The sequence below is a fragment of the Anabrus simplex genome, chromosome 9 (genome assembly GCF_040414725.1).
Source record: "Anabrus simplex isolate iqAnaSimp1 chromosome 9, ASM4041472v1, whole genome shotgun sequence".
In the NCBI taxonomy this organism is placed as follows: domain Eukaryota; kingdom Metazoa; phylum Arthropoda; class Insecta; order Orthoptera; family Tettigoniidae; genus Anabrus; species Anabrus simplex.
In genome coordinates, this window is record NC_090273.1 from 131,426,534 (window position 1) to 131,442,982 (window position 16,449).

The 16,449-nt window shown below is 40.8% G+C and overlaps 1 protein-coding gene across 2 annotated transcripts in view; it reads right to left on the reverse strand.

The window, feature by feature from the left end:
• The window catches only part of jhamt (juvenile hormone acid methyltransferase), a 79,965-nt gene extending 67,021 nt beyond the window's left edge, over positions 1–12,944 (reverse strand). For both annotated transcript variants that reach the window (XM_067154140.2, XM_067154141.2), the window contains exon 1: positions 12,863–12,944. The gene's annotated coding sequence lies outside the window, so the exon portion shown is untranslated. The remainder of the gene's footprint in view (positions 1–12,862) is intronic.
• Positions 12,945–16,449: the final 3,505 nt, after the last annotated feature.

Below are 16,449 nucleotides of genomic sequence, written 5' to 3' on the forward strand. Positions count from 1 at the left end.
CTGCCAAGTTGCGGGCCAGAAGGCCAGCGCCTTAAGCCACTCAGCCCGGCAGGGAAGAAGTAGTGTATTTAGTGGTAATTTATGCATACTACTGCATCCACCGACTGTCTGAAAGAATGATCAAGTGGGCATACTCTTGTAGCCTACTTCCTTACGGTATACCCAGAGAAACGATGAATAGTTAGAATCCTAACCGCAGAAGTCACAGTTGGTAATTTCAGAAAGACCGAGTTCGATAGCTGGAGTCGCTTAAATGCGGCCGGTATCCAGTATTCGGGGGATAGTGGGTTCGAACCCCACTGTCGGCAGCCCTGAATATGGTCGTCCGTGGTTTCCCATTTTCACACCAGGCAAATGCTGGGACTGTACCAATCCTAGACCTATCTGTGTCGGTGCGACGTAAAGCAAATAGAAAAAATCAGGAAGTAGCGACACCGTGGGTATCTGAGCTGGGCATGGATTCTCTCTACTGTCATTGTCTTGTATACCTAACCTAAATGAACTTACGCAATAACATTTAAGAGGGACTATACATTTATCGGCGATGATAGTTCTTTGTTTCCAAATTTCCCCTACAGAATCACCACCGAGCAATTTGGCCGTGCTGTTAGAGGCAGCTGTAAGCTTGCATTCGGGAGGTGGTGGGTTACAACCCCACTGTTGGCAGTCCTGAATATGGTTTTCCGTGGTTTCCCATTTTCACACCCGGTACTTCAAGGCCACGGCCACTTTCTTCCTACTTCTAGCCCCTTCCCATCCCATCGTCGCCGTAAGACCTATCTGTGTCGGTGCGATGTAAAGCAAATTGCAAACAAATAGAAAATACAAAATAACCCTATGTTGACATGAATCTGTCTTATGGTTGGGGGTCACCCGAAAATTTGTGTAACGTAACGCGACAAAATGTGTCATGGAAGTGACGTCACATTAGTCGTTACCATAGGCTTTGGTCGCCGAAGATGCTGTGGCTGTGGATTTGTATAAATAGTGTGTGTTCTAATAGTCCGACTACCGAGCTCGATAGCTGCAGTCGCTTAAGTGCGGCCAGTATCCAGTATTCGGGAGATAGTAGGTTCGAAACCCACTGTCGGCAGCCCTGAAAATGGTTTTCCGTGGTTTCCCATTTTCACATCAGGCAAATGCTGGGGCTGTACCTTAATTAAGGCCACGGCCGTTTCCTTCCCACTCCTAGCCCTTCCTTGTCCCATCGTCGCCATAAGACCTATCTATATGTCGGTGCGACGTAAAAGCAAGTAGCAAAAAAATAAAAAATAAAAATAGTCCGACTCATCGGCTGAATGGTCAGCGTTGAGGCCTTCGGTTCAGAGGGTCCCGGGTTCCATACCCGGCCGGGTCGGGGATTTTAATCGCCACTGATTAATTTTTCTGGTCCGGGGACTGGTTGTTTGTGATTGTCCCAACACTTTCCTCTTCATATTCATACAACACACTACACTACCAACCACCACAGAAACTCGCAATAGTGATTACATCCCTCTATATAGGGTTGGCGTCAGGAAGGGCATCCGGCCGTAAAACAGGGCCAAGTCCACATGTGCGACACAGTTCGCACCCACGACCCCATAGGTGTGGGAAAAGCGGTAGAATAATAATAATAATAATAATAATAATAATAATAATAATAATAATAATAATAATAATAGAAAGTGTACCATCAGTGATGTCACATCAGTCGTTACCGTAGGCTTTGGTTGCCGAAGATGCTGCGGCTGTGGATTTGTATAAATAGCGTGTGATGAAATTACCGTCAGTGACGTCACATTATTCTTTACAGTAGGCCTTGGTTTCATTTATTTATTGAAAGAGATATTCCTGATCATTATCTTTTCGCAAAGGGAAAAGTTTCTTTTAATATTAATGGCTTTCATAATTTTTGAGCAGCTCTCTTCATTATAACAGAGGTGAGGGAGAAAGTTTGTGTGATGTTGCAATATACCATGTGCATTTCTTTAAAGCTCAATATTATGGACACGCCTTATATTTATTGAAACAGAAAATGCTTCGCTAATATCAGCCATCTTTCATTTCACTATTGCTTGCCACCGTTGTTGAGACAAGAATATAACTTTAGAACATTGAATCAACATACAGGGTGCTTTTAGCATATTACGAGACAGAAAGAAGTCGAACAAGAGCTACCTTCACTACATCATTTAATAATCAATGACTCATGTATGTGTTGTTCAGAGCAGCAAGAACAAAGCCCGACCTGTTCCTTCTCGCTGCTCAAGTTGTGTTTGTATTATATTTCTGATTCACAATCAAGTTTAAACTTAGAGTTGCTTCAACATAAGTTTTACTCAAGTTAAATTTCCTCAAAAGATTTGGAACAATAGAATGGCTGCTCCATTGTTTCACTCTCATTTATCAAACAATACAGACGCACAGAGAGCGCGCGTGCTGCACAAATATAAAGTTACTCTTCGAGCTTAAAACAAATGGATTACGCTATTAAAGAAATTGGCAGTGAGCTTTATAATGAGTACGAGGATTAATCTATTGTTTCTCATTTGATATTTCATCGCATTATTCTCTGCTGGGAGACAGTTTGTTTAGCCATTTCGTATAATTACGTCGTTCATGCTCTGAAAAGGACAAGCCTTGTCGCTACAAGCACAGAGTTCTGAATAGAGCAGTTCATTTTAGCTCTAAATAAGGGCTGCAGGTCATTTAGGTTTCCAACATTTTGAAATAAATAACTCTCTTATCGACAGTAGGCAATGGTATGATGATAAACGGAGTTAAAAGTCAGATTGTGAGTTTCACAAACAGGAAAAGTCCTCTAGGTTTTAATTACTGCGTTGTTGGGGGTGGAAGTTCCTTACGAGAATCATTGTAAGTACCTAGGTGTTCAACTAGAGTATGGTTCCAGTGTACGGAACCCTCACCAGGATTACTTTATTCAAGAACTGGCAAACATACAAAGAAAAGCAGCTCGATTTTTTCTGGGTGATTTCCGACAAAAGAGTAGCGTTAAAAAAATGTTGCAAAATTTGTGGGAAGACTTGGGAGAGAGGAGACGAACTGCTCGACTAAGTATGTTCCGAGCTGCCTGTGGACATGACATTAGTTTGAGTGGTGTCTTTGAAAGTAGGAAAGATCACAATATGAAGATGAAGTTGGAATTCAAGAGGACAAATTGGGGCAAATATTCGTTTGTAGGAAGGGGAGTTAGGCATTGGAATAATTTGCCGAGGCAGATGTTCAATAAATTTCCAACTTATTTGCAATTATTTAAGAAAAGGCTAGGAAAACAACAGATAGGGAATCTGCCGCCTTGACGACTGCCCTAAATGCAGATGTCAAAGGGTGTAGGGTCTGCTTTAACTCTGACTTTACTCCATGGCGAAAGAGGAGACCTATTTCAGCGCTGACAAGTAGAAACAATTGGAATTTGCGATCCGAATGAAAAACCGAAAACACACGGAAAGAATCGATTTTAACGATAGTTGACAACTATAGAATAATTCGGTAGTTTTCATTCGATAGTCCCGTCACTGTTTCGGATATTACCCCACACAAACACGGACATCTAGGGGACTTCATTTGACAGGCCTTTATGTACAGATTCCCGTTGGTGTCGGTCCTAATTTGAAGTTGTTTATAAAAAATATTTTCGGCTTCATTGGCACGTCATCTACCAATAAACTGAATGAATTTTTCTCTCGCACAAGGTTCAAGGACGACTCTCAATATCAAAATATCCTACTCGTTATTGGATGTCAAGTGGTTCAAATGGTCAAGTGATGGACATGAAGCACTGAAATTGGCGGGTGTGATAGCTATGTATCAATGTCAGCAATTTAGCAGCATGGAATGGATTCGTAGCCGGTTTCTTCTGATGTTTTCGAAGTGAAATACCTCGTTTCCATGGTTCACTAGGAGAATGTTTTCCGTAATTTATCAATCAATCAATGATCGGAATTTAGGGCTGTGTACCAGGTGGCAAATTTCCTCTCAGTAGTTTTATCTAGTATTTTCCGAAATTATTTCATCGAAAGTAATAATAATAATAATAATAATAATAATAATAATAATAATAATAATAATAATAATAATAATAATAATAATAATAATTTTGTTAGCTTTACGTCCCACTAACTATTTTTCCATTTTTTGGGGACGCCGAGGTGTCGGAATTTGGTCCCACGGGAGTTGTTTTACGTGTCAGTAAATATACCAACACAGGGCTGACGAATACCACAGGACTGAGCCAGCATCGAACTTGCCAAGTTGGGATCAGAAAGCTAGCGCCTTAACTGTCTGAGCCACTCAGCCCGTCCTAATTATTCCAGTCTCTAACTCATCAGCCTATAGATTAATATTTCCTTCCACTTATCCTCTTGAACCCCAACGTTATCCTCACATTGTAATCTTTCCTACTTTTAAAAGATCTACTCATACGTACTCGTCTACTAATGTAATTCCACGCCATCTCTCCAGTGACAGCTCGAAAGATATCGCTTTGTCGAGTAGCTTGTTTCCTTACTTCTATCTCTTCCCAGTCCAAAGCTAAACACCATGCGGTTAGGAGTGCCGCTGTGAGCTTGTATCCGGGAGATAGTGGGTTCGAACCCCCCACTTTGCGTAGCCCTGAAGATGGTTTTCCGTGGTTTTCCATTTTCACATCAGGGAAATTCTGGGGCCATACTTTTTTTGCTAGTTGTTTTACGTCGCACCGACACAGATAAGTCTTACGGCGACGATGGGACTGGAAAGGGCTAGGAGTGGGAAGGAAGCGGCCGTGGCCTTAATTAAGGTACAGCCCCAGCATTTGCCTGGTGTGAAAATGGGAAACCACGGAAAACCATTTTCAGGGCTGCCGACAGTGGGGTTCGAACCTACTATCTCCCGAATACTGGATACTGGCCGCACTTAAGCGACTGCAGCTATCGATCTCGGTGGGCCGTGCTTTAAGGCCACAGCCGTTTCCTTCCCACTCCTAGCCCTTTCCTATCCCATCCTCGCTGTAATATAGGTCATTGCCGGTGCGACGTAAAGCAAATTGTAAATCCTTGAATTACATGTCGATAAAAATTAGAATAAAGTGTAATCAAATATAAAATGCGAAGAACATATAATACTTTGCGCTTATTCCTTTTCTGAGTGACAATACGTCAAAAATGAGTAAAGCGAAGCAAAGTCACCTCCGTACAGGCCATGAAGGTCCTTGGAGGAGTGGAAGGTAAAGGCTTCCACCATTGTTAACCTCGGCACGTGATGGGGTAGAGTGGTTAGCTTTACGCCCGGCCGCCTTTGCCCCCAGGAATTAACCTGGTACTCATTTTTGGTGTAGGCTGAGTGAACCTCAGGGCCATATGCACCTCCGGAAGTGGAAATCTCATTTCTTAAATTTTACGACTTCCTGACGGGGATTCGAACACACGTCCTTCCGGGCGAACCGAGCACGCCTTTACCGTTTCGGCCAGGCAGCCCCTGTCAAAAATGAGTACACCACTAAATGCAGCTCATTCAACACAAGTAAAATCAGTCAAGCTCCACTTTAAAAGAAAGAAAGTTTTATCAATGTCTCCGCTATCAATAATTGCACGGAAAAAGGACATCATATCGTTTTACCATTCGAGAGTATCGAAACAGACGTACAGTATATGTGTTGTTGCGACGTAAAGCAAATACATATTCAATCTCATTAATGTGATAACCTCAATGAAGATATTTCTTTATATTAAAACCTAACTACTTAGTCATTCCCATGAGGAACTTTCAGCCCATGAACACAGTAAAAAAGTTAAAACAGAGGGAGGATTTCCCGCCTTGGTGGAACTTACAACGTGATCTTTTACACCGTTTAACATCGTACTATTGTCTGCTGTCCATCTCACAACATTGTCGAGGTCTTTTTGCAGTCGCGCACACTTCTATAACTGGTTACTCTGTAGAGTGTACTCCGCAAGAAAGTCGTATCTCTGATTCCCGTTATTACTGATATTATTTTATCAACATAAGGAACTGTAAAGGTCCAATGACAGTGCCTTGAGGGAACCCCTCTTAACCACGACAGGACCAGATAATTCTGAGTAAGCAAGACCCAATTCTTTCGCCGACTTAGTGACGTGAGTCGCTAAGGCGCGAGTGTTGTGGCCTGTCAACCAGTGTTGGTTTTGAGAGCCATATCATAATAGTGAATACTCCTGCGTTAATATTGGTGAAGAATTTGGGTTCGGAGTATATTTAGTCGTTTATTGGCCAGTATATGGCCGGGCGCATGTGCGCAATTTGTGCTTGTTAAGCATTTATAACATTGGTGTGAGAGTAAAGCTGACATGCGAACGTGGACCACCCATCCAGTGGGTGACCACGCCTGATGTTGCTTAACTGACGTAGCTGCTTGTTCCAGTGCTTTATAGGAGAAGAAAGCAGAGATGTTGTTTGCTTAAAGAGGAAGAAGTCTTAGGTGTGGTTAGCAAGAGGAATTGAAAGGTGAATTGGAGGGAAGGGGGGGGGGGGTGACTTGATTGTACTTGGTTTAGAGCGTGGTGGGTTGGCTGGCCAATTCTGGGTAGTGAGGAGTAGTAGTAATAGCTGGAGGAGGTTGCTAGGGTTTTGAGTTGAGTTCTATTTTTGTTATCTAGTCCTCATTTTCGTCAGAAGTCTTCCATGATCTACCCTATCAACAAACTTGGATAGATCTGTGGCGATACTGTTCCGTAGATCTATTAAATCGCCGGGTTGAGTGGCTCAGACGGTTGAGGCGCTGGCCTTCTGACCCCAACTTGGCAGGTTCGATCCTACTCAGTCCAGTGGTATTTGAAGGTGTTCAAATACATCAGCGTCGTATCGGTAGATTTACTGGCACGTAAAAGAACTCCTTCGGGACTAAATTCCGGCACCTCGGCGTCTCCGAAAACTCTAAAAGTAGCTAGTGGGGTGTAAAGCAAATAACATTATATTATGATCTATTAAATCTAAAATTTATGAACTCGGAATTACAAGTACTGTAAAACTCAATGTTCCTTTGTTCCATCATGTGTTCGCAACAGATCATGTCTGGGATTTTCATCATATTTTCAACTAGGTGTCGTATATCCATCAATGTTTTTGTAATTGCGGCATTAGAATTTGCTTTACATCGCACCGACACAGATCGGTCTTACGGCGACGGTGGATAGGAAAGAGATAGAAAAACCATCTTCAGGGCTGCCGTCAGTGGGGGTTGGAACAGTATCTCCCGATTGCAAGCTAACAGCTGCGCGCCCCTAACCGCACGGTGAATTACAGCATTAATGCCACCTGAAGAAGAAGATTATCAGCAGAGCGGAGAAAGTACTGCACGCCTCAACTAAGGACAATCTGTCAGCGTCATGGTAGGCATTATAGGCCATCACTCGAGTCCGGATTTTTATACAATAATAGGTTAGATCGCAAACTTATTGAAGCGAGTAACAAATATAGTCTACACTACACAACGGTTACGCTATGAGAGTTGCGGTATGGCGCATCAGAACCCCTGAAATTTATGTTTCTCTTGCTACATTACGGAACAGCGGGCTAGCCGACATTTCCTACTAACCAAATCAATTTGCATTCTAACGTATTACTGTAGCTAAACTCCGGGGTCTAGCCGTCACACATTTCCTTCTGGCTCGCTAATATTAGGGCACTTGAGGAGTACGATTTCTACCCCCCACTTTTGTGATTCCTTTTCGCCTCATTCGTAGAGTTATCGTTCCTTCAAGATTTTCTTTACATTTCAGTAGTCTTCATTATGATCCTGATCAATAGAGGCTAACGACCACAGGGTTATCCAAATATAAAAAAGAAACCATTTTTCCTTTGCGAAATTCAGATGATCATAAATATGTCTCCCGGTCGTGGCCATCCATTAACGGCTGCTAATTTCAGATGGCAACCTGCCATAAGACACAGTCTGCACGGTTGCTAGGTGACATTGTCTGACCATCCATCCATACCTTACAGCACTACCCGCACGGTTGCTAGGTGACATTGTCTGACCATCCATCCATAGCTTACATCACTGCCTGCACGGTTGCTATGGTTACACTTTCGTTACACTAATTTTCAGATGACAACCAGCCATAAGACATGTATGCCAAAACAGCGATGACAAAAACCACCACCACCACCACCACCACCACCACCACCACCACCACCACCACCACCACCACCACCACCAGCTGCACCACCATCATCGCGTTGATCGATGTTTCCACGTAAGTCAAGCAACTAAATGTCGGCGATTGAGTGCTAGGAAGCCCTGACACGGCCTCATATCTGTCCAGGGCTAATGCCCACTTCTCTCACTGCAGCTGTGGTGGTGTAAGGACGCATACCTTGATTTTTTTAAAAAATACATTACAAAACATTCGAGTGATTTTAAAGTTTCTTTGGAAGGTAAATATGTGTTAATTGGTGCTATGTGGAACAGAATTCGTCCTCGAATCAAGTAATCCTGGTGAGGGTCGTGCACTTGAATCACACTGTTATTGGGGTCTTACCTGTGACTTAAACGCCCTCTCGTTTACATCCTTACTACAATCCCTAAATACTCTTATATCTTTAATCTTTATTTACAATCACCGAGCGAGTCGGCTGTGCGGTTAGGTTCGCGTAGCTGTGAGCTTGCATTCGGGAAATGATGGGTTAGTATCTCACCGTCGGCAGCCCTAAAGATGGTTTTCCTTGATTTCCCATTTTGCTATTGTCACTCCAGGCTGTACCTTCATTAAGGCTACGGTCGCTTCCTACTCAATCGTAACCCTTTCCCAAACTTGCATCGCCAAAAACCTTCGATGTATTAGTGCGAGGTTTAACAACCAGCAAAAAATTTAAAAAAATATTTATTTACAACCACATTTAAGTGATTATCCCAATATAGTGACAACGTGAGCAATATTTCATTCTTCTATATTTTTTTTACGGACACGTAGAAGAAAAACGGAAAATTACCACGATATTCAAGTTAAATTGCGTATTAGAAGAAAAGTCTAATGATAAAATTGTTAGTTATTCAAGGCAATAATTTGATTATGAATATTCTGTCTGTCATCAACCTAGAGCTCGGTTGGATCCTCAAATAACACCACTTTAAAGGAAAGGGCAAAAATCGACGGCGGTGCCATACGAGGCGTACTAAGCAAGATAAGGAGTGAGGTAGTTTCCCATTGCTTTCCTCACTGGGCTAGAAAAGCCTGACTCTGAGTAATACCTTTCATTACACTCAGACGCGCTGGTCGTGCGGTGAATATCATTACTTAGCACCATCCATGTTGTCACAGTCATCGATGAGATTGAGAATTCGGTAAAAGCTACATTTTCCTCTGGCCTGTGCCAAGAGATAGATGAAAAATACCGCATCCACCAAGAAATAACCACACTCGGATTACGAATATTGGGTTTCGATTATAGCAAATTATAGATGTAAATTTACATCCTATTTCAAATGTCATCCAAAGCTGACTCAAATGATCTAGACGAACTATAGAATAAGCGTTCTCTACAATATCTTTGTTCATTACAAATTTGAAAAATATCCATCAACAAGCAATTTAAAGTCAAGAAAACGCCCTACAGGGTGCAACAGCCCTGAAAGGCCATGGCCTACTAAGCGACCGCTGCTCCGCCCGAAGGCCTGCGGATTACGAGGTGTCTTGTGGTCGGCACGAAGAATCCTTGGCTTTCTAGACCGGGGCCGCTATATCACAGTCAGGATAGCTCCTCAGTTGTAATCACGTAACCTGAGTGGATCTCGAATCAGCCCTCAGATCCAAGTAAAAATTCCTGACCTGGCCGGAAATCGAACCCGGGATCTCCAGGTTAAGAGTCAGGCACGCTACTCGTACCTCACGGGACCGGTAAAGTTAATAAAAACCTTGAAAAATCCATTCGTGGGGAAATCTAAAAATGCTGACATGCATAGTGTTCTTCACCAGTTTCATGACACGGACTGGAATTTACAAATATTTGTCTTCTGAAAGTAAGTACACAATTATCATAATAATTAATATTATTGGCTTTGTGTCTCACTAACTCCTTTTACGGTTTTAGGAGATGAGGTACCAGAATTTAGCCCCGCAGGAGTTCTACCGACACGAGGCTGACGTATTTGAGAACCTTCAAATACCACGGATTGAGCCAGGATCGAACCTACCAAGACTTCAACCGTCTGAGCCATTCATTCCGGCTCACATTTTTCGTTTTGACAACATGCCAATGCTTTGGCTGTACCTCAGTTAAAGCCACGCTTGCTTCCTTACCATCCTAGCCTTTTACTATCCTACCGTCGCCGACCTATCTGTGTCTGTGCGACACAAGGCAAATTGTAAAAAAAAGTACACAATTAAATCATGATCCTAATATTTTAGGAAGTAAGTATTTTTATACAAACTGAAAGCTCATTTCCTTCGCGTGAACTAATAAGAAAATATTCTGTTTATTAATAAACTTGAAGTATAACATGTCATAAAATGAAAAATATGTTAATTCTAGTTTCAAAGATATTTTTGTGTAGCTTCTCTTTAAAAGTAACGCAATTTACTTTACACAACATTGTTATTGCAAGTATAAAATACAATAATCAAATCCACCTTATAGAAATACGCTTGAATTTTCCTTAAACAACACAATTCTTATCATTTACAAACACTGAAATTCAAAATAATTCAATCAATTTAATAATGAAAGTATATCTGTCGTTTAATTTAAATGCTACTAATTTTACATGCATGAAGCAGAAATACACATTAAAAACTGGATCTGACTATGATGTCTTAAAAGTGTATTTTCACCAAATAATATCGTCTAGAATATCCTTAACGTTTCTCTATCTTTCTTTAGTTGAATCAATCGTGAGAAGAATATAAGAGCCGCAGTCCTCAAATGTTCTCTTGAATTGCATAACTTTAACGCTTTCGTATCTTTATAATTATGTTTATGATAGTAATTTTGTCTTCCAATTCAACATACATGGGTTAAAAAAGGGAGTGTAAAACTGCAGTATTTATAGGTTTCATCTAAAGAAACAATATCTACCACTGCACAGAATGTTTGAACGAAAAATTATTTCTATTCAGTCAAAATGAACGCAAATCTCTAAGCACACTCTTTGAAATACATTTAAATGTATTGTATAGCTAATTATCTAATCCGTCTTGCTTGTGATAATTACTTATTTTTAGATGAACACCGGTAATTGAAAAAAAACCAACAAGTTTTTAGGATACTTCCAAACGAATCTACGACTATTTTTAATACTTCCACAAATCAAAATGTGTTTATTTTTAAATTCTTACATCCCTATAAACCAACTATATATATCTTAATTATAAAAAAAGCTGTAAATGTTTTAGCGACAAAAGGGGATCTCCAAGAAAATGACTTGTTGATGAACTGAGAAATAAATGTCTAGCTTCTCATAAAAAGCTATTTAACGTAATTAATAAGTAAATACAAAGAAAACCGCTACCTGTATATTTTTTAACGTTCAATAAATATTGCATGTAATGACATTCATTTTTAACATGCGTATTGACGTAAATTCTCTAGTCAATAATTGAGAAGAGTCCACCCTTTTCAATACAAGTTGTATTATCTTTGAAAGAAATACATATTTCAACTTATTTAAAATACAAGTAAATGTTTCATCCATCTTCAGCTTATAGTGGATACATATTCCAAAATAAATAGCAAATACGTAACAAATATACACACTAAAATCATGTATAAAAGTTTGATACACTGCGTATTATATAACACTGCTTTGAGCATTTTAAAATTTGCAAATTTTTTTTTGCATTAATGCACAGTTATTGTATTGTATGTCTTTTGCTAATGAGATTTAAGTTCGTAAAAGGTGATGCAATATGATAACATTTAAAATTCGATCAATTAAAATCTTGGAATTAGTTTGTTTCCGTACAGCGGTCAAATAATATTGAGAGGAGTTCCGCGTGATAGCATAATAACAGCAACAAACCCATCAAAAATTCAAGACACTAATATTAAGTACAAACAAACACATTTAGAGACGAGATTTTAATTGAACAAATTATAAATTTCATCATATTGCGTCATATTTTCAAAACTGAATTACCAATAGCATAAAACGTACATTGCAAGAGCTCTGCATTAAACGGCAGAAAATTTCGCAAAATTTAAAAAGCAGCGTTATATTATACGCAGTGTTTCACACTTTTTTTAGATGATTTTAGAGTGTTTATTTTATGTGTATTTGCTATGTTTTTTTTGGAATATATATATTCTATAAGCTCACGATACCTCTCATAAGGGATGAAACATGAACTTGACTTGAAAAAATGTCTTTCTTTTAAAGATAATAAATTATCTGTTATTGAAAAGGGCGGACTCTTCTCAATTATTGGTTTGAGTTCAATAAACAGGGTAAAATAATTTGAACAAATATTTGTTATTATTTTCAATGGATCTGCTAAACTCTTCAAACCCTTGTACAGGACAATACAGCTTTTTAATGTGTACTATTGAACTAAATATTGAAAATATATGCATAATTTCATGGACTATAATGCTTAATATTATATGAAGTTTTGCGACATGCTTTATTCCTTGTACAAAAAGGATCTGCAATGTAGTAACACAATATTCAGCCATCTATCGTAAGAAAATTGAAAAATAATTACCTACTGCGTTGTACTTATTTCTACATTCACTCCAGGGCAGTGTCTTCAATATTATATGATCATATTGATGCAAATCCCAGAACAATTATAAGCTCGGTTTTGGCAGAAAGAAAATGGCCCTTAGCATCTTGTCAACTGTGTGCTAGGTAATTGAATGTGTGTCACGACCACGTAAGCTCTAATGTTGGTAGTACTGTGGTACTTACGTGATGGCTGTGGGGAGTTGATCGCTGCTCGGCTGTCGTCTAATCACTGAAACAAATGCCTCCTCGGAGAGCTGTATGTAAACCCCACTCAGACCTCCTCTACTGCTTCCAAAGACAGAATTATTTTTATTACCAATTCAGTAATACAGTAGCTAGTGAAGTATTTAAATCCTTTCTTCTCTCTCCACTGATAACCTTCAATATTTTTCGTGTCATTTTTACTATGTCGTCTTTTTTGTTCTTGCACTCACTCGCACACACACATATGTAGAGGATGCCCTAGTAAGACCTGGTCCCTTCTGCCTGGCTCCACATAGCGGACCGGCGATAAAGAACAACCGCCCACAGTACAACTATCAACCAATAAAATGCCGTAATCAGAGTGGGAGTGCGTTTCTATAAGTATGAGAGAAACAAGTACAACACAACTACATGACAATGATGCGCAAAGATTATCTCTTAATTGTAGTAATACAATTCGCTTTTCCATGCTAAATATGGTTACGATGTTGTTAAGGGGTTGTAGTAAGGATGTAAAGGAGAGATCATGCAAGTCTTTGGTGATACCACAAATAGAGTATAATTTCACTGTGTTGGGGCCTTACCAGGATTACTTGATTTGCGAATTGGACGAAATCCAATGACAAGCAGGTTGATTTGCTTCGGGTGATTGCCGACAAAAGTGTAGCGTACGAAAATTTTGCAAATTTTGTGCTGGGAAGACTTGCGAGAAAGTCGAGTTGCTTCCAACTGTCAGTGTAGAAATGGCATGGAATGACATTAGTAGACGAGTAAGTTTGAATGAATGAAAACCTACAACCTGTTTTCCAGTCATTGGCCGTGTTAGGGATGTAATGAATGAATCATATATAGGCTATTAGTACGATGGGGTCGCCACTCTCAAAGTGATTTAGTAATGACTGATAGATGCTATGAAATGAGAATGGAGAGCGTTGCTGGAATGAAAGATGAGGGGGAAAACCGGAGGACTCCGAGAAAAACCTGTCCCGCCTCCGTCATGTTCAGCACAAATCTCACATGGAGTGGCCGGGATTTGAACCACGGTATCCAGCGGTGAGAAGCCGACGCGCTGCCGTATGAGCCACGGAGGCTGCGAGTAAGTTTGAATGGTGTTTCTAAAAGTAGGAAAGATCAAACGTTGGAATTCAAGAGGAAATACGGGGCAAATACTCCTTTAGAGGAAGAGGAGTGAGTTATTTGAACAGTTTGCCAAGGAAGATGTTCGATAAACTTCCAAATTCTTCGAAATTATTTAAGGAAAGAGTAGGTAAGCGACTGTTAGGGAATCTACCACCTGGGCGACTGTCCTAAAAATGAGGCTGGAGCGAAGATGGAGGGAGGAACTGTACCGAAACATGAGGACGACCTCCGAAGAAATAAGACTCCAAAAGAGCAAGATTTGTCGGAAGTGTGATCAGGATCGATATGGGAGACAATGGGTAGGACGATAGGAAAGACAGGAATTAGGTGGGCTGTAAAACTCCGGAAGGATTGGAATGAGAAGGGGATCAAGGTGGAAGACTTGGAGAAATATACACCAACCAATATGCCAGAGTTCAATGACAGAGAAAGATACAGAAATAGGATAGAGAAACATCAGTGGGGGAGAAAATAGAAGAGGATTCTGAACATATCAGCTGAAGAACGGGAGAGAAGAAGAGAGAGGATGGAGAGGTTTTGGGAGGAGGAGAAGAAAAACAAAGCTGCCCGTGGTTCTACAGAGACCGTAACGAAATACGAGTAAGAAGGGTAAAACTACTTACGTTGGACTCCTTAAGACCATTGACGTGAATTGGAAGGAAGATGATCTAGAAAATTTTCTTACATGAGAAACACGTTCATTTTAAAGATAACTATGAACTTAAAATGAAATTGTCTATATTAGAGACAACACTATTTTACATTTTCACAAATTCTTCAAAGGTTCATTTTAGGAGTAGATTCACCTACATTGAACTACCTGTGTTATAAAATTGAAAAATAAACCAATGATTTTATAAGAACTATATAAATTATTCTATAGACACTCATTAAAATATATATATATTTTTCATTTTTGGCCCCACTTTGGCACACGGCTCTTTGTAGATAAGGTGGCAAAATCACGCATCGCTACTGTTCCAGAGCCAAGCTCCCAGGAAACAGGTTGAATTCTCAGGATGGTACACTTTTTTTCGCCTTATTCTCTTTACAGTGAAATCATACGGCCGCATACCTACTTGTTCCAAATAGGTGAACTGTTATCGTAAAGGACCGTCTTTATCGGATGTTACGACTTGATCTGTAGGTCTGCATATTCCCTGCATCAAGTGCTCGAAAGGTAGACCGCCTTGGTTCAGCTCGGCGCTTTAAAGACATCCTTGCTTGTTGTTAACATGTGAGGTGTAACAGCTTGGCAAGCCTCGGTGATCAGTTGCCGAAGGTGACAAGGTTTTTCAGGCTCCTTTGCGGTACACTCCTTGCTTAAGTTACCCCGATGAAAGAAGTGAAATGGAGTAAGATATGGTGATCTGGCGGGCCAGGGAACGAGTCCTCCCATTCCTACCCTTTTATCAGGATATGAAGCATTCATAATCGGTTAGACCGAGCTCGATAGCTGAAGTCGCTTAAGTGCGGCCAGTATCCAGTATTAGGGAGATAGTAGGTTCGAACCCCACTGTCGGCAGCCCTGAAAATGGTTTTCCGTGGTTTCCCATTTTCACACCAGGCAAATGATGGGGCTGTACCTTAATTAAGGCCACGGCCGCTTCCTTCCCACTCCTAGCCCTTTCCCGTCCCATCGTCGCCATAAGACCTATCTGTGTCGGTGCGATGTAAAGCAACTAGCAAAAAAAAAAAAAAAAAAAAAATAATCGGTTGAGCAAAGGCACGTTCCCTATCATCTGCGGGAGTTCAATTTGAAGAGATGGAGGTAGCGTGCTCCCGTCATATGGCCCTTGAATATACATGGCCCGATCAGGCAGCGGCCCAAGATCCCACACGAGACATTTACTCCCCACTGCACTTGAAATGCGTCCTGTCTTACGCACTGGAGTTTCTCCACGCTTCAATATTGCACATTGTGCCGATTCAGAGTGCCATTGTTGCGAAATCGTGAATCATCTGGAAACAGGACTCTTCACGAAAAGGTTGTATCATTTGATCGTACCACATAATGCCCGTTGACAAAACATTACTCGAGCACGAAAATCACCTCCGTGGAGCTGTTGGTATACGTGCAGATGGTACGCGTGACATCCATTGACATGCAATATTCGCTAATGTTGCTCTATAGTGCAAGTGTCCGTGTACTAATATGAGGATTAATCCGGACAGCGTCCAAAAATGACTTTATTTGGACCGGATGTTATAGGAGCACCTATAACAGGAGATGCCCTTCCAAGTGTCCTAGTTGTCGTCCAAGGTTTCGGAACGTATTCCACGAACCTACTAGGCTGGCGTAGCAGGGGGAGAGGTGATACTCCCACGTGGCGCGTTCCAGGTAGCGGATACGGGGGTCCTAACCCGCTTGCCGGCGGACTTGAGTGAAATAAAATAACTCTCGTGGACCAAACACACATCCCCTC